At 39.4% G+C, this 26,520-nt stretch overlaps 1 long non-coding RNA gene across 3 annotated transcripts; it reads left to right on the top strand.

The window, feature by feature from the left end:
- LOC110395729 lies at positions 1,444 to 26,440 on the top strand. 3 transcript variants are annotated; one of them, XR_002436597.1, is made up of 7 exons: positions 1,444 to 1,870; positions 7,609 to 7,749; positions 7,850 to 7,910; positions 8,197 to 8,405; positions 21,650 to 22,353; positions 23,437 to 23,504; positions 24,515 to 26,440. It is a non-coding gene; the product is annotated as an uncharacterized LOC110395729 (long non-coding RNA). The 3 variants fall into 3 exon arrangements; XR_002436596.1 differs by having other exon boundaries at positions 23,437 to 26,440; XR_002436598.1 differs by lacking the exons at positions 21,650 to 22,353; positions 23,437 to 23,504; positions 24,515 to 26,440 and adding an exon at positions 10,440 to 12,566.

Below are 26,520 nucleotides of genomic sequence, written 5' to 3'. Positions count from 1 at the left end.
TTTTGTTGAGTTCACTGAGTTTTGGATCCAATCCATTAAATATAATGAAAATGAACCTACTACTGCTGTGATAGCCAAGATTTAAGTTTTACTTCTCTGTTATTTGGCACTGCTAAGCTTGATCGTCAAGGAGCTCTGACTTCATGAACAGGTGTAAGAGCAAATAAAACCTTTAAACTTTGCCTTTGTTATCAAGAGACCATCTAGTACCACCTGCACTCAGAAATGTTTAATTAAAAATCAATGTGTCAATGTTTAACAGATCACTCCAATGTTATCCACAGAACTGCATGGGACAAAAGATTCATTTAAACACATCTTTGTTCTGAAAGATTTTTAGGTTTTAGGGTTTTTTTCCTTAAGTTTTTCTTTGACTGAAATTATATGATACGATTGAGATTGATACATGTAATCAGTTTGCCATAATAGCAAAGTATTTAGGAATGACAAAAATGGAGGATGGTATAAGAATGTTTCTGAATTTCACGTTTAATTTTTATATCAGAGATTTTCAGATTTGACCCAGGTGAATTTTGAATGTGAAATTTTATTGTTACTTTATCATGTTGTTATATTAATGTTATTGCATAATTAAAAATATGCGAAGAGTTTATTGAGCTTACTATTCCTTTTATTTATAAGAATTAAATGAGTCCTAATGATTTTTACAGGCAAGCAAATTGAAAGTAAAGTTTCTACCAAGAACATTTCTCAAAAAATGATGTGAATTTGAGTTTAGCCTTAAAAAAAAAAAAAAAAGCAGTTTGGAGGAATATGGAGCAAAATACAGCTATTTTTAATTATTACTGTGTCTAACAGGATGCATGTTTATGGAATCATCTATGCATAACATGAAAAAGCTATTTTACTGTTTTTGAAACAGTGTTTACATCAAAGTAAAACATATGTGTGATAAAAGAACAAAGCAGAAATCCCTAGTTGCTAGTTCTATTTGAGAACTATATATAGGATATTTACAACATTTCTTGGTATGGTAGAACTCTGTGTGTCAGGATGATTAATTAACAGGCATGAAAAGTTAAACCATGAAGGACTCAGGAAGACATAGCATCACCTAAACCATGAGGATACATAGAGAAGAACATTAGGATTCCTCAGTGCCTTGCTGCAAAGTTTTATTATTACTCAAAAGACACCTGCGCCCAAAGCATCAAGTGGAAGCAATTTTACAAATCAAAGGAGATAAACCATTTGAAAAAACATGTGAGTAACTAGTCTACTCAAAGGACTTGTAATAGGATCTGGAGCTTTCATCCCCACCCAATTAACAGTGACAAAGTCTCATCAGGAATAAATTGGACAGATGCTCCCATCACAAAATCACCACTACAGCTGACACCAATTGACTTTCTTATTGGTCATGTCAACAAAGAGTCAATGATTACATGAGTAAGAATTATTATCCTTCCAGAAAGGCTTTAGGATGGCTAAAGAGTGATGAATGCAGTGTGTCTAGACTATGTCTCAACTGGGAACAGGTATTGCTTAGACTCCTGTTCAAAGAATTGTAATAGGCCTGATTCTTTTATTGGACACAGATATTGTAAATCACAATTGCTGACTTACAACAGTTTTAATGGTATCAATGGAAACTGTTTAACATAAAATTCATGGATGGAAGAACTGGGCTGGAACACTAGGCTCTTCAGCCTTTTTATAACCTGGTAAATTGCATGCATGGTGTCACCTGAGGAAGGGGAGGTTGCACTGCTGTGCATACTTCCTATTAAGAGCTCAGTTGGTAAAGATGGTGAACAGTGAAAGAAGAATCTGACTAAAATAATTTGTGGATAAATAGGAAGCACTTCATTAATGAGCCTTCCAGTTAATTGATGAGGGAAGAAACACAGTGAGTATGCCTCCTTTTATTCTCTGATTACCTTTGTAGCCATTTAGATATAAGAAGGTATTTTGGGGATTTTTTCCTAATTTTTCTTGACATCTCCTTTCATGTATTCCATACCTTCCATTAGTTCTATAATTAGAATAATATTTAGTTAGCTAAAATGACTTGGTTTAAATGTGACTACTGTGTCTGGAGATAATGTGAGCAAATGTTGGCATAAAACTTATAGATACAGAAACATAAATAATTCTTTAATGAGTTCTTTCAATCTTAACATAATCAGTGGGAAACTAAACTAGTTGATCCTCTGACCATGGAAATATAAACTCACAGCAGGATTGGTTGATAGCTGAAAAACTTCATTTTGGATAAGAGCCATTTTTAAGAAATGAGCTGTTTACTTAGCCAGGAAAGTTTGGCTGTAGTGAGTAGACATCGGAATTGTTTATTATTGGAACCCAGAAGCACATTAATTATGTGATTTGAGTGACTGGGTAGCATCAACCCCTCAGGTTTTATATGTCAGAGTGCCCTCATCTCACGTGGTGTAAACTGACCTGTGAAGTGCACGTTTGTGCACTGAAGGTTAAAGGAGGACTCTCCTCCATCTCCACCCAGGGTCTGCCAGGGTGGCTGCACTTCAAATTTATGTTTTAAGAAGATCAGAGTGCTTTAATATACTGCACAGGGCAGCAGCATAGCTTCAATTTCACTTACATGTTGTGATTTCCTATGAAAGATCATCTGTCATTGGGAGTTCTTGTAACACATTTGCAAATAAGGTCAAACAATTTGTTCAGAGGTGAACACGGTAAGTATAAACACATTGTAAATATTTGAGTATGAGTTTAATGGTGTTTGAGAGGCTCGCACAAAAAACCTCACAAATAAAATTGCTATATTTAAAAACAAATTAGAAACTTGCACATTATTTTAGCCTTTGGTGGGCATTCATCATCATTACAGACATTTCTGTTTATTTTGGTTTGTGTTGGGAAAAGGGAACATTTAGAAAGGCCCAGCAGCATGCTGCAAGTTGGGGCCTGCCAGGCATGGCCTTGGTGCTCCAGTTTGGCCCTCCCATTAGCAGTGTCCTGGGCAGGCTTGCCCAAAGAATTGCCAGGGTGCTGGCAGAGGCTGCTAATACACTGAGATTGCACTCACCATGGAAATATTTTTGGAGAGTGATAATGGTTAGGGTAGCAGTTCTAGTTTGGGCCATTTAGGGTAGGAAGAGCTCAGCAATGAGGAATGAAATGAATGGTCAGCTCTGCTGGCAGCATGGGGCCTGCTGCGATTTTTACATGTGTGAATGATCAGCTGTGGTTTTGTGTGAAAAATGTAGTCTGTGCTAGTCTTCATGGAAACTCTTCATGCTTTGGGAAAGACAATGTGCAGCTGACTCCCAAAATGCTTTACTATTACTATTCTTAGGACTGGAGATCCACCTGATCTACCTCATATGTTGATCAAAGCACTACCAGGGATTTCTCATGAATCTAATTCTGATTGTGCCACACTTCGTCTCTCTGTAGCAAAAGCTACTTACCATAACACGGCCATATTCCATCTCACTCCTGACATGAAAACTTCCGTGCACGAGGGCTTTTATGTCCCCACTACATTTTGATACGGCTTTTGGAATGTAGAATGAACAGATGTTTGCCAGAGTCTGTCTCACAAGTTTAGATCCCTGAGTAGTCTCCAAGAAAAAAAAGTGGATTTGAAAAGTATTAAACCTATTGATTTCTGAATCTAAAAAGGTTAAAAAAAAAAAAAGCTTTAAAAGTAAGAATGAGCGTCACAAGTTTCAAGTCCGCAATATCCATTTTCTGTTTGTTTATACAGAGCCCAATTCTGCAAATATTTCTGCATGTAACATGAGGAAAACCATAGCTCAATGTAGATATTTGCAAACTTCAGCTTGCAAGGCTTTTTGAATGCTCTTCAGATACAATGCTATTTGAAACAAAGAACTATGTATGAGTGGAGCAGTATCTAAAGCATCTAGCACATTTGGGTGGCTATAGTGTTTGGTGTTGGACTTGTCTTTAATGCCAGATGTGTGAGATATCACCTGAAGGCAACACACATTTTTCTTCCAGAATTTAGCCTTCAAACACACAAATCTTAGAAGCAACTACCACACAAAACCTCAAAATGTGGCAATAGGTAATACATGCTGCTTTGAATTCTCTTTTCACCTTTGCCAAGATGTAATTATATAGCTACTTAATTTCCTGCCCAAACATTACCTATTGCTGCTGTTTGTTATTTTATTATTTTATTATTTGTTTCATGGAAAAGCCATGTCACAGTGGTATGGTATTAATGCTGGGCACCAGCTCTGGCCACATCACAGCAGGCAGAATGCTGGCAGCAGTCCCATCTCACTGAGAGGTTGATGACATGGTTGGCCCAGGACAGGTCTGTCCTCTCTGTCAGGGGCATGTGCAATGGTCAGTGTTGATGTGAGCCTCTGGCAGGGAGGCAGGGGCTGCCAGTGGTGATGGAAAGTGTTTGCTCTTGTTACTGATTCCCCATGTCTTTGATAGCAACAGCCTAGGACATGGAAGTGACAACACAATGGCATGTTCCTGTCTTCTCCCTCCTCATCACTCAAGAGTGATTCAACTTTCTACAATGACATTGGTCATACAGTAAGGAAAAACACGCAGTGCAAACCTGTACCGTGTCATGGCTCTAAAGGCACCTGGAAGGTGCCCACAGTAGTGGATAACATAAGTTCCTCACAGCACCCGCTGTATAGTTCATACGAGCTGCATTATATGAAAAAAATTTTAAGCAGCATTTTAAAATATAAACGTATAGGTAGGAGTCCTAGCATTAAAAGTGACTTCTCTGTCCAGTAAAATAGTGTATATGGTATGGGTAAAGAATGCCTGTTCATTAATCTTACTTTTGATCATCCTGAGCCAATTTCACCCCAGGGTTTCATTTGGTCTCTCCTAAAGCCTTACCATAAATCACATGATGTATAGCACACAAAGAATAATTATTTTGCTAAGGTTAAGGCTAAGTATTCCACTGCCGTTTTGCCATTTTTAAGATTTTTTTTTTCTTCTATAACATTATAAATTGCGGTGCTTGAATACAGTTCATACCTGTTGCAGGACACTGTATTAAAAAAAAAAAAAAAGGATTCTAGGTGCCAAAATAACTGGGAGTGCCAGCAGCTGTTCTGGGACCTCTACGTTAGCATGCCTGCATGTGGAGAGCCCATTTTCCTCATGGCTACATCTGGAGGAGGGAGTGCTGCACAGCATTTTCATGGTTCCTTGGGGAAAGACAAGGTATTTCATAGGGACTGACCTTCCTGTCAGCTCATGAGACACCATAAACTGAACTGGTAGAGAACTGGACTTAAACTGTTTCTTCTCTGCCAAGATCACACCCTTTTGGAGGTTGCTTTGTCCCAGCACAGAAGTGTGAGCTGCTGCAGTAATTCTGCCATGAATGAGAGCCTTTCTTTTGACTCATACACTTTTGTTTCCAGTCTGCAGTGTCTTGGCTTACTACTGTGCTGGGGATTATCCCTGCAAAAAGCCAGAGCATGGAAAACTGGCCATTTTCAGCAGCTGTGAAACTAGGTTTTTGAAAAGTGTATACATATATAAAAGCGGTCTCACTACAGTGATACTAGGTAAAAAACCGTAATAATAAAAATAATATAATAACATATTTTAATATTATAATGTAATAGGAAAATGTAGTACCAATAATATTATCATTAATATTAACATTAGTAGTAGTAACATAATATACTTCTGGTTAAAGCTTCATTTTTTTGGATGCCAGTCAAACATAATGAATTAGGCTGTCTTTTTTTCCAAGCAGGAAAGGTCCCGGTATTACTGGAAACTTCATGCAGACAAATCCCAAATGTGTGCAGAGGGGGTCTCAGTCAGCTTGGGGAAATGACCCAGCGACAGCTGTAGCAGGATTGGGCTCCAAGTAAGGGCACAGGAGAAGTGAAAAGGGAGAAAAGGTGGTAATCATTACACACATATCAGGAGACATTTGTATCAACAGTCTGGATTCTCTGCTCTCATACCCTCAAAATCCTACCAAAAACATTGCAGGCAGGAGCAGAGTCATACAGGTACAATTTATGGCAGAATTTGGCGCAGAGGCTGTGTTTCTCCATTCAGGGAGTCTGGGTCTCTCAGAAGTCTGATGGACAAATTCATGAATGCCTCGTGTAGTTATATTGAGTATTAATATAAGTGAGATAATATATTGCTATTACTTCATAAGATCTAATACAAAGTTAATGAAAAAAATCCTTGGCACTGCAGAAGCTGTGAAACTATATACACTTAAAAGAAAATACTCTAACATAGAGCAGCTCTGAACTCTTTAATATTTTTTAAAAATTCCTCCAGTCCTGGAGGGTCTCTGGAATTTCTTTCATACTGGAGCACTTCAAAACATTGCATGTCATGCACCAGATGGTAGGCTGAGATTGTGTCTTTTGCTCACCCTTTTAACGCCTTCATATTGAGTCTCCTGTGGTTGTTTTTTTTTTTCCCCAGATCCCTAAAAGAGGATTGTCAGTGGCACAAACCACTCTGCTGCTGACTACACTGAATCTTATGTTTCAGCCTTTTTTCATCAGAACCAGACATTTTGGGTTTTACATTAAAACTTAAAATATTGTGCCCTGGCTTACAGATATAGACTTCTGTCCTCTCCACTCTAGCAATATCCTGATCGTTCTTCAGGCTCTGTTAATACTCTTTTAACTCACTGATGACTACAAAAATCCTTAAAAAGTCCTTTCCTACAAGACCATGAACTTTATACAGATGTACAAGACTGAGTGTGCAACAGAGCTGAAGTGTGTCAGCAAAGCAGGCAAACAAAGTTCACATCTGTAAGGAATTTGCTTTACTTGTTTTCCCAGCTTTGTTTTGTGGACATGTATGCCTAATGGGGTGGCCCAGAAGAGATGTGTCAGCAGGACATGAAATTTATAAAAGCAAAAGAAAGAAAATATGAATGGAAATAGGAAGGGAAAGACAACAGTGCAGAGAGTTTGCCCAAAGGCCATGAGCAAAACCTGAGGTTGGAAGGACTCTGGAAGCAGTAAGGAGAATGGTCATGATGTAGTAGTCATAGCACAAACTGAATGTCTGGAGCTATCGCTGCCCCAAACTGTTTCCCCTGACATGAAAGCAAGTTTAACCAAGCTGATGTGAGAAATGACAGCAGTTCGGCAGCTGTCACAAACTGGTCTTCCTTGCTTGAGAAAAGCCATTTGTGGCGTAGAAGTGAAGTTTAGTACATCTTCAGCCATCTACATTTAATCTGATGTTGTAAGCCTGTCCAAAACATTCTGAAGGCTTCACCAAGGGTGGATAGAAAAGATTCTACCTTTCCACACTGAAAATGAACTCAGCAGAATTAGCTGTTCCATGTGAAAGGAAACTCTTCTTGCCAGACACAGATTATTTAAAGCCTTTGAATGACCTGAGAGACTTCCTAAGCTTTCTTCCCTCTGCTTCCTACTCCCTACACTATAGGAGTCTCTTTCATTTTTAGATATATAATGACAATAAATTTAGAATTTCAGGATCTCTCAGTTCACTCTTCCTAGTTGGCGCCTTATTTGAGTAATGGCTCATGAAGTTGACATTCTTCCAGTGATGTATTGCTTGCTAGAGGGGCACTGACCAGGAAAAGCAGGTCAAATAATTCTTTCATTTAATCTTTTACAGCTAGAAAAGAGATTGCTATAAAAAAAATTGCAAAGGAGGATGTCCACGTGATACTCTCACTGGGGAGAGAGAGAGACAACACCAGGAGCCACAAAGAGCTATATCGCAGGAAACACGGCTTATTTTGGGGATTAGCCAAAGGTAAAATAACAAGTGAGAGGGAAATGACAGGGAGATTCTCAGGAATTTTTCACTACCTGATTACCTTCTGTCTAACCATTTGGCTCCAACTTCTTTTTAGGTGACTTCATGCAAAATGCCCTTCACAGCAGAGAAAATCTGTTACTTCTGGGAAGTCAAAGGTGAGTGCATTAAACTTGGTTTTCATTCCATGATTTTGATTAATAATGTTTCTTAAAGTATGCGATGTTTCTGTCGGGCTGTTACTCCTGATGGCATTGCCCTGAAGTTTCTTAACTTATTGCAACTTGTCGCACTGTTTTTTAAAGTTTAGCGTGTCTTTTTAACTTCATGAAGAACTAGAGTCAAAACAACTAAGAATAATCAACCAAAAAAAAAAAAGTGTGAAGATACTTTTTTACAGCATGAAGTGGAAACTAATATAAGTTTTCCGATGCTCTTCTGTAGTGGAAATGCTGAGTCACAGCCTGAAACAGTGATAGAGCACCTGGTGGGAAGGCAGGGCCAACCCAGGGGAGCTCAGGTGCAAGCAGTGCAGCTGAGTGACTGCACCTGGTGGAGCCAAGGTCAGCCCCTACCCAGACCTCATTTAAGGGTTGGCTGTGGAGGTGAGGGTATCTCACTGGAGATCCCTGCCTACTAGAGGTCTTCCAAAGGTAAGCAGCTTTTCTTCTTTTGTTTCTGCATTGTGTGCTGCATTTGGGTTTGTCTTCATTTGCTGTAGCCTAAGATTTGTGCCACTCTGCTGCTATTGCAGTACTTTCCATCACATTATAGTATTATAACTTCCATTAGTTTGATTAGACATTCCTCACGGCCAAAGAACAGAAAGGGTTGTTTTTTTTGAAGTTCTGAATCCCTTTTCCTGTTTTACTTTGCTGTTTTTTTTTATTCCTTGGGCTACATATGTGATGTGTACTTCTTTTTCATCCTCTTCTGTCTTTATAGTCTTTTTGTCTCTCTTTTGCTAAAACACGATGTTTTGTAAAACTATCATCAGGAAACTCATACACCATAGCTTTTTTTGAATGAGTAGAGATACTTACTTCCTGAAAAAGAACTTACTATAGTTTCAGCAATCTGATTCCAGAAAGGAGATTAATAATTCTGACAACTGTCATAGATGAAGGACCATATTTCTGCTCAATCTAGAATAGTACTTCTTCTTGTTCTTTCAGCCCCGCATATTGTTTATGCTGATCCATCTCTTCATGCAGAAAATCAAATGTCTATATTTCTTCTTGGCTGCAGTGACCCCCATATAGCATTTTAAAGTTTGAGGAAGAAAACCTGACACCATTATTCATTCATCACATGCACTGCAAAATCATGAGATATCATGAGAATGTCTGAAGAAAGAAAAATGTTTATATATGACTTCTTATTTCTTCACCCCACGAGGTTATTTGCTTCATGTTTTCAACTTTTATCCACATCCTGGAAGGCTGCAAGTCACTCTGTTTAATGGAAGCTTAGATTCTCGTGAACTTTCCTTATTCTAGCAGCTAGGGCACAGAACAAAAAAACAAATATCACAGGACTTGGTGATAAAATTGAAAACCTTGGCAGCATTTTTTCCTCCTGCTGATTAGCTCTTTACTCTATGAGTAATCTGATATAAATAAATTGAGTAAGTCACCAGTAGATATTATTCACTGTGAGGAAAGCTGGCAGAAATATGTCCTGTTTAAAAGTGAACACACTGGAGTAAGTTTCCAGCATGATAGTCTTGGTTAGTCTTATATAGATATACACTGCATAATGTAAATTATGTAATGTAAAATGTATGCATGTACGTACACACACATATATCTGTACACACACATAAACCTAAACTGTTATAAATACTGCACCAGGTCCTGAATAAATCCAGTTCCAGTATGACCGCACCTTGTTGTATAAACCATCAAGCAATTATATCTCTGTTAATCTTAAATCAAGGGAACTGTGTCTTTATGAAAAGAAAGGGATTTGTGTATGCCTCTTAAATACCAAATAGCCACAGAAACAGCACTGCTGAGTGGTCACCAGACAATGCACAACGTGAATTGACATGCATGCATCAGTTGTCTAGACAAAGCATTGCTTGCATCTGATATTATAATTACAAAACCTTGTTGTTTGGATCATTCAGTTCTTGGACATACAGATTCCTGCATCTATACACGTGGCTGCCTCTCCTTTAAACAAGGCACTTCAAAACCTCTCTCTCTTCTTCTTGATCCCTTATTTTGACACTACCTGTAAGACCTTAATTTCCTTTGAAACTTCAGGTGCTTCTGCCAAATTTATTTGAAAATCAGCTAGAGTTGTTTTTAAAAAAATAAAGTTATTGTTGGGATGCATAGTATGACTGCAGGGGGGGGGGGAAACAAGGAAAAAAAGACATTTAGCTAATAGTAGTGATTCTGCCTTATTTCTGTATTCTATCACAAATTCCCATGAGAAGCACTAGCTGGCATTTGTAAATGGCAGTTGCTGCCTGTGTGCTAGTGCAATCAATCTTCGTGCTACTGCAGCTACACACATAAACAATAATCAGTGTCTGTGAGTCAATAGGCTGAACCATGTACTATCTCTAGTTGACTAGTATTGATAATATTCAAAGTGGTATTTCCTTTAAATTAAGGAGTTATATGTTCTGAATGTATTACATGCATTGCATCAGATGCCTTCTGTTGCTTATATAGTGGGACAAAGAAGAAATGGATGGTGGCTCTTCAAACTGATGCTATTTCGTGTTTGAAATCTCCTTCAAGTCCCACTTAAATCAGTCTTCTTCAGCTCATGGGCTGTGAATACCAAGGACTTACGGATTATTGTGTAAAAAGACTGCTGAAGGTAGCTACAAAAAAACAATGTAAATGGCTGATATGAAAGTGGGTTCCTATTTCTCAGGCTGAGAAGGACTGACCATGTGTCTGGGAAGCATATGTTTATTTTAAGTGCATAAGAAGCCCACTAATTTGAATGCAGGCATACTAAACCTTCAACGTAGGAAAGCATATTTTGCCCGATGTTTTGTTAACCTTGTCTTTAGCGTGTCAAATGCCCACAGTCGAAGTCATCGCTCGCATGGATCTTCACACAATTTTAATTGGTTTTGTTATTCTTCTCCAGACACTTTCTATTCATATCATGTCAATTTGTATTGAAGCATCCAAAACCAAACTATGGTGCAACTGGAAATGTATCATTCATAGTTTTCTGCTAAATCATTATTATAATGAGATATTACTTCTGTGAAGTATTTCTCTAATCCATCTCTTAGTTTATTTTGGAAAGGCATATTAATTAAATTGTAGTACTCACAATTATTCATATCTGTTTCCTCAGGGAATTGTGTTAGATCAAAGTCCATTATGATAATGAGAAGTTTATTATTTTCTAACACACATTACTTTTCACTGGAGCTGCCAGCATGCTGATAGATGGATGGAAGAAGGAATACTTTTGGCAAATACAAGTATTTTGAGGAGTGTTTAATGGTCGTCTTCAGTTGATCACGGTTCAGAATCATTTCTTGACAAATAGCATTAAATCTCTTTCTCCAAAATAGTTCAAATAATAAACAGAAGTCCAATATGTTTTGTCATTGCCCTCTTCATAAAAATTGAGTATTTACTATGAATTCCCAGCACCCTGTGGATTTTGCTTTGCAATGGAATGTTCTCTTTATTTCAAATCCTCTCGTATGGGCCCTGTCAGAAGCCATTTGAAACTCCACATAAATTGTATTCAAAAGGTTTGTTTCATTCCTTACTGTATGCACTTTTTCCAAGAATTCTTGAAAGATGGAGCGGCGCAACTTACCCTCATGGAAGCAGTGTCAGTTCATCTTTATCATATTATGCATAATGCAAAATCTAGTCATGAATTAGATTCTATTTGAGGTCTTATCTTTCCTAGCTAGAGTAGATTAAAGAGGAAAGTCTTTGTTCATTGAAGTGCTCAATTTACTTGCTCTCAAATCCTTGGAATTCAGAGCGCTGCGAGTCCAGCAAAAGGTTTTATGCACTTGCTAACTCTGAGCACAGTCTCCCTGCAGGTAGAAGCCCTCTCTCTTGTGCTGAAAATTACATGTGTGATTAAATACTTTCCAAGATGCACTGAGCAAGTGAAAAACCTGAACCCCAGGTGAAGAAAAACAGCAGAAAGAACTATCTCAAGCAATTAGCACTTTTTTCCTCTTTTTAATATAGCTTTCATAAATCATATATAACACTCAGATCATTCAGAAGGTTTCCCTTTAAATACCCCATTTCATTAGTTCTAGCTTCCTCAAACGTAGTTTCTGTCATACCTAAGGAACTGCTAAATGTTTCCAAAAGAAGCACACGATGAGAACATTTCTTGGTGAGAAAAATGAAAAGAAAACATGTGCCGAACTTTTCCAAGTCTGTTAGGAGATCTGCCAGAACTTGTGCTTTCCTCACATGCACAGCTTTGAAACCCTGTGCCTAATACCAAACTGACAGAATTAGCCTTTTCTACTTTTTTCCAGTGGCTAGCAGAAAGTATACCCCCTCTACTCCACCTTCTGCTATATCTCTTACTATGAGGTAGTTTAGTTTCACTGTGTTAGCATCCAGTGCAAGTCATTTTTGCTGTGTGTAACTGGGTCTTTTAACTGTTGTATACCCTTTGAAGTTTCCTCTTTCTGCCAAGAGGTCAACGCGGTCTTTCTTTTGCCCCTTCAAAAGGACCTTTCATTCATTCCTGTGTTTGGTCAAGTTGATGCGGGTTCTGCTCTGGCCTGGCACCATGAGTCCTCCCTACACAAGTAATTGCTGCTCTTGTCGCTACTGCTGTTTGTATTCCTTGTTGCTTCTTTCATTTATCTTTGCTGACACACCAAAGGAAAGAAGGGGCTGAAAGGGGAGAATTTGGCTGTAAGCTAAATTGATTGCATGTTATATTTCATGGAAGTCTGGCAGGAAGAGTTGAGTGATCTCAGAGTTTCAGGAATATTTTTGTTCCTATTGTGCAAATCAATCACCGTGAGGCTCAGCCTGGGCTGACTGCCCCCCGGCAGCCCACAGCAGAGTTTGCTGCATTGCCAACAAAGGCTTGAATATAACAAAACTCTCCCAAGTGGATGCTGCATTCACTTGATGGGGTCACATATTACCCAGCATTTAATAAAACTCACATGAATTTGAAAAGGATTCCCAGATAGATCAGTGATTGAAAAAAGAATGAATTTAACAGGTAGAAAGGATGCACAGAGAAGGGGCAATGCTGTCACATCGAGGTGGCAGTTATTCTGTTCCAGTATTAAATATTGTGGTTGTCTTGGGAGAATTAGAGCGAATTATTGTCAGATAAACAAAGACTACCTCTTTCTTGTGATGGTTCTACCCACTCTGGATCTGTCATGGATGAATTTGCTTCATATGTAACACCAGCTTATAGGGCTAGTTTGCATCCTCAGCTTTCCATTCTTCTGTGTGGGGCACAGGCCTAAACTGAGCAGAGCCAATGGCTTCAGCAGTGATGAGGGTCAAGCAACACCTAGGCAATGTCCCCCTAAGTGCTCAGGCAGAGATGCCTCCAGCAGAATGTGTTCTCCCACTTTAAGACAGTACTCAGGCACAATCTTTCCAGAAAAATAGCATAATTACTGCCGTGCTCCTTGCATCCGGCCCTTTTTCCCTTACTACCCGGAGATACCCAGGCTCTCCTAAAAATTATAGCTACTCTGCTAACCTCATCTTTCACCAGGTTCTGATAAAAGGTGATTGTAGCAATCCTGGCTGCTGCTCAAGTAATGCACTCTCTAGTTCTGGCACAACATGTCACGTTTTAATTTCGTGCCTGAAAACAGAGTGAGAAATAATGACTCTGCATTCTTCCTCAGCCGATGTATGGCCTTAGGCTATCTAAAGAATATAAGGCCGTATGATGTGTCATTGTTTAAAAATTCAAAAGGAATCCAAAGTAGTACTGTGTGCTTGTTCCTCCCACATTATCTAGTTTACTGCTAGCCTTGGCAATCACTGTCACAAGTGAGAGCTGAGGGAATGCTGAGTCTGGAATCATCACTCATCTAACAAGTTAGTGTTCCTGCAAGATGCACAGCAACTTGCTGACTGCCACCACCTTAGTTTGGGCACGAGTCAGAACAGAAAGAGAGAACAGATAAAAGAGCTCATGAAACCCTGTGCCCTGGCCAGGCACGCATCCTGCAAAACACTTCAAGAGTGCAGTTTGGGTTTGAAGGGCAAAGCCTGTAATTCTGTTTGCCAGCACCTCTTCTGTTAGGGGCTCATACTAATCACCCTCCCTACAGCATTCCACAAAATATATTTTTCATTTGAAGTGTTGGTTTTTCAGTAATTCACTTTCTCAGTGCACATATATGGTCAATTCTCATGTTTATGAGAGGAGGATTATGCAGATACATCTTTAAATCAATGAAATGTGGAATATGGGGTATATGGAACATATAGCTTTGAATATAAGGATTATTTTCATAATGTTTTCTTCTTTTTCTTTTAAAGAGCAATTATTTATTTTTAGAAAAATATGCAAGGCTGAGTTTTCCAACTGGCTGCCCAAATTCTTTCCACCGATGCCAAGTCTGCAGCCAGAAGAGCAATAGTGCACAAAATATGCATAGACTTGCCCTTTATCCGTTGTTATGCACAGTTATTCTGTAGAGTAATTTCATCTGGCCTGTGAAGAAACTCGAATCTTGACTGAATTGGAGAGGCTGAGATCTTTGGAAGAGTTTAGGAATTGACTCCTGCTAATGTAGTTAGGTGTCTGGCTACAGCAATCACTCCAAAAATCTCTGAAAAGCCCATGTGACATCTGTCAGTTCAAGGACCCTGCAGAAAACAGGTTCTATTCTTGCTAGGGCTTTACAGAGACAGACAGAAAACCACAGTGAACAAATACAAATTTCTATTTGGTTTTATGCTCTTGGAAAGTGAATACTCTGAAGCCCAGCCAGTGTACCTCATAAACACATCAAAACAAACGAAAAAAAGAGATCTTTGAGCAGCATACATTTTTTACAATATAAAGCGTCCACACCACCACAGAGCAGCTGCCTGTTTGAAGCCATCCAGTCCATATCCCATATTAACACTGTAAAAATAAAATGTTACTACGTGGCCAATTCTGCATTCCAGCATGGATGCTCACTGCTGAATTCAGGGATGCTGTCTTCAAGCTCTCAGATCTACAGATTGAAGGAAGAATAAATACATGTGATCATGTGATATGCTTCTACTACCAACCTCAGAGTTCATCGTTCAGTTCTCTGACTGTACCATCATCTACCAAATTAACTTTCTTGACCAGTACTGAATGAGCTGTTATGTTCTAGAGCTAGAAATAGAGGTATCCTTCTAAGAAAGAAAAAAAAAAAATTGTCTAAAGCTCATCTGCTGTGGGGGGGAAAAAAAATCTGGGAATAAAATAGATACTTCTTTTGTTTTGTCTTGAAAGTAATTTGGAAGGAAAAATACAAATAGATTGTGAAGAAACGATTGCGAAAGCAATATTGGTATTTTCATCAATGCATTTTAGAATGTTTAAACCTGCTTCTGATTATCTTACATGCTTTCCATTTGGCATTTGCTGCTTCTGATTATCTTACGTGACTTCCACTTGGCATTTAACAAACCCCCCAGAGCCTGATCAAACGTCAGCTAAAATTAAATCCTTCCTATTCCCACAGAGTGCTATTCCGATCTGCAGTATCGCTCCTTGGTCAGTTTGGCCAGGGGGGCAGTGGATAGCTTTAAACACCTCCTCACCATGAGCTGGGGCAGGAAGAGAGGGAAGCAGAGATGAAGGCAGGCTTGGGATGTGTTCTGCATCCCAGAGTGCGAACCTCACAGGAAAAATCATCCTTCAGCTTCAGCCAGGTCTGCAGCAAGCTCTTAAGACTTTGTGTGATTTTTCTGAATGCATGTAAGCTGATGGCAAATCAGTCTGGTTAATCAGGTATGCTTTTAGTTTTCAGCTGGACTCACTGGTAAACTGCTTTGGGCTGTGCTGCTTGGGGGAGATTGGGCAAATGACCTCAGGTTTGGCTCTGTTTCTGCATGAATGTGTGAACAAACGCATCCGGAAGGAATAATTTCATGTTTACTTTGAAATGTGTTTCCTCAAGTTTTCCAGTAATCCACTTTCTGTAAATATTTGAGCCAGTAAAGTCTAATCACACAAATGTTATGGAAAGCAAACACCTAACAAGTGTAAGCCAAAAAAATGCATTTAAAATCCAGGAAGGACATCTACAAAATTCAGCCAGCCTTTAGCTGCTGAGAAAAAGAGATCTCATTTCCTCTTGCTGAATGTGTGCTGTTCTGTGTAACTAAGAAGTTAATGGATCAAGAGATTGATCCTGACTTTTCCCAAGTCTGGGGTGCACCATGAGGGGTGAGGAATAGTTCTGTCTGCTTAAGGTTGGGCTTGGCCTGCAATGCAATGGTAATCACAGGGCTTTTGTGTGGGTGCACTGCTGAGTCTAGAGCAGTGTAAGTGGGCAACATCACGACACTAACTTAAATAAGGATAATTGAAATGATCGCATAATTTAAAAGAGGCTTCCTGCATTTGTTGCTGCCTACGCTTCTCCCTTTCTTTTTTTTTTTTTTTCAACTTAAAAAATGTTGATGTATTTATTTTCCATTCACAACGTTGAAGGCAGTCAGTTGGAACAGCCAGCAGAGAGGACGCAGTGCTGTGGGGCTTGCAGCCAGGTCCAGTCCTGCCCCGGGAAAAGTGAGGGCACCTTGGCTCTGGGGATGCCAGGAGGCATTCAACACCCAACATGGCTGGCTAATGTAAATGAATGCTGGCAGGGCACTGATACACCCAGATTAAAGGCGATACATAGTTAGTCCACGTGACAGTTGATAATCATTGCATTAACTGGCTGCATTGTATTAACCCAAGTGGTTGTTACTGTATGCTGAGGGCATATGTTATCTGCAAAAGTTTCGTATTTCTTCTCAAAAATGGAGTTATCCATTAATAAAACAAAGTGATTGCATTAATGTACTCCTGACATAGGTGGCCTGGCAAAACATATGCAGAACTTTTTTCCAGGGCCTCCCTGCACACAGTGCTGCCCCGCGCCTTCCCAGCCCCAGAAGGGCTCCCAGGAAATGGGAGAAATGCCCAAGTAATTCACTGCAGGGATGGGCAACAAGTAAGTACTTGAACTGTGTTGTCCAGTGAAAAGGAAACAAGACCATCTTGCAGTGGGAGAAGGAGCATGAAAAGATGTTAATCGCATGAGCGGTAATCTCTTTGGCTGCTCAGTGTGCCACACTTGGGCTTTGTTTGCCTTGACTTATCTGGCTTACTTATCCCAATCTGTGTGATCATGGAGGTGGTGGAGGGCCTCTTGAAGCGTGCACGAGATCAGCTACTGGGGAAGGGCAATGAAATGTTAAGGAGGAAAGGTGGTATCATAAAAAAGCAACCTTCCAGGCCACCTATCTCGACGAAAGGGCTCAGATGGGCAATAAAAGCAGAAAATCATTGAGACAGCAATGAGTTATGAAGGCTATTAAAACCCACAACTGAATTTACAGAATAAGCTTCCCCTGATGTATTATAAAAATGCTTTTCCCCAGGAACTGGAGATACCAAAATTTGTACTGCAGATTAATTACAGCTTTATTTAGCAGAACTTGGGGAGTGGGGGTTCACCTCGGTCAAAACAGCATGGATACTAGTAGTGTTAAACTTTCTGAATTTCAACTACTGCCAGGAAATCATTAACATTACATTTAACAATTTCAGGTACTTCTGGTTTTGAACTCCAATTTTATTATTTATGGAATCTTGATTGCAGGAAAAACATACCCAGCCCTTGTATTTAGATTCTGTTTACAAAGGAGCTCTGTGTTCTCACTGGAACCTGCGTAAGAACAGAGAAGTAGATTATGTGTTTTTTTAATAGTTCTTCACAAAGAGTCTTCTGTTTCTAACAAATGGTTTATGCAAATGTATTCTCTGTACTGCTTCAAGCAGTATTCATGGAAAAATGACCATTATGCAATAGGGAACAAATGACTATTCACTGCGTCATTTCTTAGGTGAGCTCATGGACAACGTATATTCCACAGCCATTGCCTTTCTCCAATTTTGTAATTTTGACAGAGGGCAGAGAAGTATTGACTGGCAGTGGGAAATGCAGAGCACTGGCTTTAAGCCTTTCCAACAGTATTCCAAGAGAGATAATTGGGAATTTTATATTGCAGACTGGAAGAAAATGTTCATGTTAAAGTAAAGGGCTGTTGGACAAAGGGGCAGTATAGATTTAAAAAAAAAAAAAAAAAAAAAAGGTAGCTACATCTTCAAAGTCACAGCTTCTGCTGGACTTTGGAAGGGCAAGAGGATGAAGCTTTCACAAAAACCTTCAAAGGATACAAGTCCCAGGTGTGAACGTGACAAACAATGAGACAATTTGGAACATACAGGTCATATCTTAAGAAGACTTATACAAGCCAGCTTGCTGAAGTCAGTGGCTTTGTTTGAATCGGGCTAGGGTTAGACAGCAAGACTCGATTTACAGTCCAGTTCGGAAAGGATGGGTTGGTAGTGGGAATTTGATCTTTAACAATAAAATAGACTTACACCATCAGTTCACGTACAAATTCTATATGTGAATGACAGTGTAACATGATACAGAGCAAGAAACTGAAAGGGGTAAGAAAGGCAAGTTAAAGTAGCTGTAGTGTGAATGTTTTAAGCCTTCTTTGCCTCTTATGCACCTCGCGTGACAGCAGTAAGCTTTTTGAGTTGAGCCCCATGAGTGAACATAGCAGTCTGGGGAAAACATCTAGGCTTGTCACTCTCTATTCTGCACTTCTGCATTTTTTCCTCAGATGTTTTTCTGATTTGGAGATAGAACGCCAGTTGTTTTCAAGAGTAAGGGAATCTCAGCTTGTCCGTTTCCTCAGCCATTTGCACGTTTTTGTACTGGCCATCTGCAGTTACTGGAAAGCTGGATAACTGTACCTATCTTTGAAACTTAGACATTTGGAGATAAATAATCTTTCATAAAATTCATACATTCACTTCATACTGTTTGAAAAAAAGTATCAGATCTCTTACATTTGCTTAGAGCAAAAATATTCAGTGTACGAAACAGAGTAATTAATATCTTTGATCACTCGGCTTTTCAATTTTATCACATTAAATGCAGTTGGAGATTGGAAAACAGTAACTATTTCATGCATGTAAGTAAATATACTTACGTAGGAAGTATGTTTGATTAATTGGTAACCTCAAAAGGAAGATCTGGAACATACTTTAAGATTTGCATCCCAAACAGTGAATTTAACAGTGATGCTGAAGGGAAATCAGCTAGCTAAAAGAAATGTAAAGAAAACAAACACATCAGATAGTTGATGTCCTCACAGTCATCTGAAGGTGATCAAATTCAATGTTTAGTTGTATAAACATAATTCCTGAATTAGTTTAATCACAGATTCTACTAGGCACTTTTGAACCAGAGCTCATCAACTGAGTCTGAGATCCTGCACTACAAGATCACGTAGCACTGCAACTTCCTCAGTTATTTTTACAAACTATATTCAGAAAACCCAGAATTTAGTGGCTAGTCCAGGTCTATATAATAGTAACATATGTCATGAAGAATGCAAGTTTACACTTTTCGGTTCAATCAGCAGGTACTGTAAGAAACTTTCCTAACTAGCAGTTCAAGAGGTGAGTAATAAAAAATTCCAATGCACGCGTACCAATACCCTCCACTGTAAGAGGTTTACATTAGTCTTCAAGGATGGTGAAAAGCCTTACTTTCTCTGTGGAGTCTGAGGCTTTGCTTAATGTGTGTTTTTAATGTCTTTATGTAGACTGTATGTGCTAATATCAAGATTCTAAGCTGAGCATTGTTTCCAGCTTCCCTTGAACTCCATTTCTGGCTGAAGAACAAACAAATATTGAAAGTAATTCACAGAAGAAAAAAATTACTGAAAACACCAAAGATGTGTTCCATTTGTAGATTTAATTAAGATACCATGTCAATAGAAAAGCACTCTCTCACAGGATAACAATTCCCTGCTGCTGTACATGCACCAAGCCAAAGCTGGGGAGCTTATTTTCAAGGTAGAAGATACTGGCCCTATCACAGCTACCAAAACAAGTGATATGACACTCCTATAGAGAAAGACCTGAGCTGTTTTAATAATTTAGCCTTGTGAAAATCCTGATCTGTTGCTTGACAGAGAGTAGGCATGTGTCAGAAGAAGGGTCAGGTTTGTGCTTACTCTGGGTCTTTCCATCAGAGCCAGTGGCTGGTGGCTTTCAGACAATGCCGACGGGGTGACTGGCTTTGTGGTCAGCCCTATCAGGGTCGTTCTGGAGGAAATGGCAGTTGCCTGAACGGCATACTTTAACTGTGACCACAGTTATACTATTCTCGATTGCAATAAAAGATACTTAATTCCAGGCATTTCTTTGAAAGCCAGCAGGATGTTTGGAAAGCTAAGTGCTGCTCAGAGTGGGGGAAGGTATAGGAGTTGGTGTCGGAGCATAAACGGTTAAAGAAAGCTTTTTGAAATGTCCATCTAGGGTCATGATGACTGGGGATGTTGAATCCAGTCCTCATCACTCTTTTCCCTCAATGGTGCATTCAGTTCAGGCACCACATAGCATAGACTTCAGTCTGGTGGATCTATTTTTAGCAGGCAAGTGGGTGGCTAGGTTATTCTGAGCAAGTAAAAATGAGATTTTGATTTGCAATTTCCAGCAACTATGCCCTTCTGACAAATAAAAAAAATAGGTATATATCCCTCTTAAACACTAAACAAAAATCCTCATCCTTGATGGCATGTCAAGTTGCAGCTATAGTCAATATTCTCATCTTTCCATCAGGCTGTTTGATTTGTTATAAATAAAACCCTGGTGCAGACAAAGCCAGAGAACACTGTGTCCCAGTAACTTTCCCCAGACTGGCACAACTGGGTATAGTGATGTTTGCACAATGCGTTTCTGATAATGAGATTTACAAAAAGAAAAAAATGGTCTAAAATTTGACCAGAATCAATAGTGAGACTGTAACAGAGATGGGAGTGTAAGCTCAGGCTCCTACTGTTGTAACCTCAAAATTTCTCTCAAATTTCTTCTTGGAAGTCATGCTTGCCCTACTTAGAAAGATACTAAAATACTTCTTGCATAAGTGCTCAGGAAAGGCCATGCATAGGGAATAAATTACTGAGCTGGCATTAATTTCATTTTACTCTATTGCTCTGCAATACAATGTATTTTACATCAGCTCCACTGTGTAAGGTTCTTCTATCAACTTGAAGAGAAAAGTTTGACATTAAATTTATTTCTTGGATAATATACTGGATGCTTCTGAAGCATGAAGTGATAGAGTCTGCTGAAGCCATCAGTTCTTATTGACAAGTCTGGTTAAATTATCAGGTTGTATGTAATTTTATTTGAGTGTAGGAAAATGAAGGTTATAGCCAAGAGCTTGGTGGGGTTTGCTTTCCTGAGATGATGATTTATTCATTTTGGCTTCAATAGCTACGGTGTCAGGCGTATTTTATATTTTTCCAACTTTGACACTTAAAACATTTGATTTCCCTTTGCAACTTCCAACCTAGAGCGTGTTTCCCATTATAGATATTCAAGTGACTGCCTTGCACACACTGACTCATGAGGCTGGTTTTTATTTTCACAAAATATATAACCCTATTTGAATAAAATACAGATGGTGTCCAATACATTATACACAGCAAATTTGCCATTCCTTCCTTCATCCCCTCTGTGTTCAGTTCCTCAGATTCAAACCTTAACATCTCTGAGAGGGCACAGCAACAGAAATTTGATGCCATTCATACTTGGTTTGCTACAATAGATAATGTGCAGTTTTAAAATTGTTATGGTTTTTCTGTAGGACTTTGCATTTGGAGCTCAGCTTTAAAAGTGAGATGTGTGGCCCTCAGAAGGTACTGAACAGGAGGCTTCACGTGGTCCTTTGGTAGAGTTTGCATCAGATGCATGCAAGATGGAAGACACAGGCACTTGGCACCAAATGACTTTCCAGGTGACAGCTGGAGCAGATACTGTGGCCTCTTACAGCACCAAACAATTTGGAAGGAATCAAAATGCAATATAACAGTATAGTAAATTAACTGAGTAAATTAACCTGCTGAAACTAGTTGAAGGAAAATTGTTCCTGGTTTATTATGAAAGTGTAAGAATTACAGTATGCGCATGCACAATTGTTACATGGAAAGCACAAGATCTAGAATTTTGAAGAAATCTGTCGGCATCGCTAGATGGCATTGGAGGGTGGTTTGTCTCATCATAGGAGAAAGGTAGCTTTTGTCAACAGGCTACAGTAATTTGCATTAAGGACACTAGCAGTTAAGGAAAAGCAAGCTGAAGCATGTTCACTGCGACTTTGGAGAGTGAGTTGCAACACAAGAGCCAGTGTTGGCTGATCCATTACTGAAATGCTGAAATTTCGTTCCGTCGCACTCAAGGAGTCCAACGCTTGTGAGCAAGAACTGGAAGACAGAAGCTCAGACAGAAATAACTTGCAGGGTGCTGAAGAGACTGAGCACTGATAGTACATGGGCTGCTGACCACAGAGAGGTGAGAGTTAATCCATTCCTGAGATTTAGTGGGGAATTTTGGTACTGCATACTTGTTTCTCCACCACAGTAAATTTTGACTACCCAACAAATACTTCTTCTATAAATGGCATCTCTGTTTTTCTTATACCTTTTTATTACCTAGTTCCCACGTCCCTTTCCTTTTCCTTTTAGAATGATGTATATTTGCCATCCTGTGATGTTTTTGCCTAAGATCAGCATCCATTTGGGAATTACTGTTAATTTTAATCAGTAGACTCAGTTGCACCACAACTACAGTGGTTTCTGAATTCCATGAGTATTATTACACTTATACAGTTCTCTTTTATTCACACTCTAGTAGTTGCTAAAAAAAAAAAACACAAAGAAAAGTATGTTCCTGCATAACCACACAATTCAAGGAGCTTGGTCTTTAAGCAGTGAACCATATATCAGAGTAATTATAGGTCATGGAACATATGTTGCAATATAAGGCTGAAAAATGGTAATTTCTTTTCACATCTGCCACCTTGACCTGCAACCCAAGTTATTAAACATTAATTCTCTAGATAGGCAGATAGGCAGTGAGTCTGCAAACAGACTGAATAGCCTATACAATAAAGCAGATAATATATTTTTTTTGCATCTATAGTATTCTCTCTGCTTAAAACCTGAGTGTTACCTAACTTTAATCCTGAATCAGAAATTAGAACCACATGCAGATGAAGATTTGACTTTTAATTGAGGTGTTTTTGTTCTTGAAATGGGCATTAGGTTTGCCACTCATGAGACTACAGTCCAGGATGATAAAACATGTGGAAACAATAGCATTCACATGATCAATAGCTCATGTCCAAGAATAAGGTGAGGCTTGGTAATAAGTCATGTAATATTTTTAATAGGTCATGAACTTGCACAAAGCCAAGGTCTGGTATGAAACGTGAAGTACACCCACTTCTAAAACTGCCATTGTGCCCCTCATCATCTATTTGACTGGCTGCTCCGCATTTCTTCTAGTGTATTTATAGAAAGCTTTTATTTGTAAATACCAATTTGTACCATTGTCTTCATATGTGCTGGGTACTTCTGAATGCTGAAAACTCAGACCTGTTAGGACATACTTGAACTCAGCAGAAGGATGATGAAGGAGGATGACATGAAACCTGTTAAACAGTAAGTTTGTCTAACTAATACTCTTTTCCTGAGATTATTTACTGAATGGTATATGTCTTTAATTTGCTTAGTCTTGCTAAAGCTTCTATCTTAAGGGTAAGGTTATGCTCCATGTTGTCGCCATTTCACTTTCACACGAACCTATTATACACACGCTTACACACATGTATTATGTGTACGTATATAGGGGAAAACCAGTGTATCTTTCCTCACTTACTATGGTCAAAGCATTTAGATCCAAGAGGTGGGCTTTATTTTGTTTGTGCTACACAGCTACTCATCTAACGGTCTGTTTTGTGTGAACATAAACCAAAGATTAACTGGATGACACAGGTACAATAAAGCTAAGATCAGATTTTGGCTTTATCATCTCAAGTAGTTACTGGCTAGTTTAGTCTTCCTTCTTAGCCTTGCAGTCTTTTGCTGGAAATCTGTGATGAGTGTTTTTGTTTACAAGCCACAATTTCTAATAAAGGCATTGTTTGACCTCTGGCTTGACATCAGAGACGATTTTATAATTAGGATGGCTCCTATTGAATTATATTTCCCTTCAGCTTGCATGGGGAAGTGGGGTACCTATTAAACAAAGGCAAATGTTGACTGTGTGTACCTACAAAAGGAAGAGATGTGATGCTTTTGCTTCCTTTACGTTTTTAAAAGGCAGCTTTCAAAACCTTCCATGTCAGCTTGAAAAAAAAAAATGCTTGTAGTTACTTGCAAGTAAGTTACCTGTTAGGATTAAAATGCCAATGTTCACATCTGTACTGAAGGGTGGATATGGCCCTTACATGTCCTGGGAGCTCTCAGAACCAGTCCTCTGAATCATTTGCCTAATCTACCTTATTAGCAACAAGAGTGTCGTCTTCACTGCAAATACTGACTGCACGAAGTTGGGGGGCCTTATAAACATTAACAGTCAGCACTACACATCCACCAGACAAAGTGAAAGAAGGGTATGTATTTTGCTTCTGTAATTCCCTTTGAAATGCATGCCTCTTGTATATCACCAGGTATCTGCTGTTGCAGCGGGGTGTGGGACAGCACTAAAGCAGGACAACTCTGTAGGAATCCATGACCACAGCAGAGAGAGCCCACGTGGTAACTACCTCTTTCCAGATGCTTGTCTAAAACTGACGTGTTAGCTACCACATCTACTCTGCTCATCTAGGATAAACACAAGGTGTTACATTCACTTACTGAAAGCTGTGGTACAAGTGGTACAAATTCACTGCTGCATGAGACCAGCAGGGAGACCAGGGGCAGCCCTTGGAGGCACTTCATGCCACAGCCTGAGCACGGCACCACAGCCCCAAGTTGGAACAAGCACTCAGCACAACCCTGCAGAGAGCTGCGACTTCATGGAGCTCTCACTTCTCCAGATGAATTCAACATCCTGTTTAGCACTTCATTTTGTATGTAGCCAATTGCTTTTTCACTAGGTAAATAATCTCTCTTCAGTGTGACATAGACATAAATAAGTGTACACATACACACATGTGCACACGTACACACACACAGACATCAGTCATTTAAAGCTGTGTGGGTGTCTTCTTTCATATTTCTACCTTGTGGCTTGAGAAAGTCAGGAAATGTAAAAAGCAGTCCAAAAGTTATAGGCAGGGAGGAAACAGAAGTGTTTTTTTCCACAGAAGACACGGAACAGCTCCTGGCTGAGCGGAATGGACCTGCCAGCTCCCTTTGAGCTCTGCCTCCTCCTCTGCTGTGGCTTCCCAGGGGTTTCCATGCCACAAGCGCCAGTCAGGCACTGCTGAATCAGACCCACAACTGCCAAAGACACTTTCTCCCCATGAATTCAAACTTTTACCAGTGCTTATTACAGCTATTAAACTCACTTATTGTAGTATCGCGCCTCTCTTATTAAGATTTTAATCACGATTTCCATTGGAAAGCCTTACTCTTGAAGCGTTATTAAACTGCCTATATAAAGTTGATTACTGCTGTACTCTAGAATCCAGCTTCTTGGCTCACGGCTGTTTCTTACTTACTTGATCTCTGTTTGCAAAGGCTGATGTAAATTGGTTTGGCAAGTTTGTTCAATTCCAGAGATAAACAACTTCTGACTTCAGAGGGTTGGTTTTTTTTTTTCAGGCATGCAGAAAACGATGAAGTTTTCCTAAGGTACCTGCCTACAATATTAAAGAATTACCCCAGATATCTTTTCTTAACTGTTGACAATTTTTTTTATCTAGGAACACAGCTAAAGGATTTCATCATTCACTTTGTTTTTAAATGCTGAGTATTTTTGGAATGGTGTGTTGCACTTAATGGGGAGGCAATCACAGGAGGCTAAACACTTTCCGAATACATACCAGCACCTCAGTGCCAACAACCCATATCACTTCAATGAACTGTGCAGTATGCGTTGGCATGATTTATGTAGCAATTTTAAAAGAATCTGTAGTGTTTGTTTATTACCACAGCGTGATTGATGGGCTCCTAAGTGCACACCGACACAATCAGCTGAGCTATTACTGCGGGCAGTTTGATAATCTGAGTTACCACCATTGCAGCATATCACTGCAGTGGACTGCCAGAAGTCGTTAGGCTAGCGGTGACCTCAGAGGAACCATGGTGAGACAAGACCTGCTGCCAACTGTGCCACCATCTGACCATCCCTCCTGTGCAGTCACTTGGACTATGAACACTCTGTCCCACTTACTTGCTCTCCGGCTATCCTCCAGCAAGAAAATCAACCATCTAGCACCATGGCTAATTATTTCAGGTTCCATTCTCACTCTCTCCCTCTACAAACGGTGCAGACATGACTCAAACTTCAGAGAAAGAAAGGCTGATGAAGCATTGTCGCTAATAGTCGCTTGTTTCATGACGGTCAAACACGCAGACGTAGCCACCCCTGGACCCTAAAACACACCCCTCACTGGAAGCCACTGGAGCAACATCAGCTCCTTGCTGGAAATAACATCATGCGTTTCATTCAACTTTTACAGCACATTATAACTAAACCTTCTCTGGATTTTGGTGTTCATTTCCAACA

This window comes from Numida meleagris, chromosome 3 (assembly GCF_002078875.1).
Source record: "Numida meleagris isolate 19003 breed g44 Domestic line chromosome 3, NumMel1.0, whole genome shotgun sequence".
Taxonomy (NCBI): Eukaryota; Metazoa; Chordata; class Aves; order Galliformes; family Numididae; genus Numida; species Numida meleagris.
This window is presented reverse-complemented; position numbering and strand designations above follow the sequence as displayed.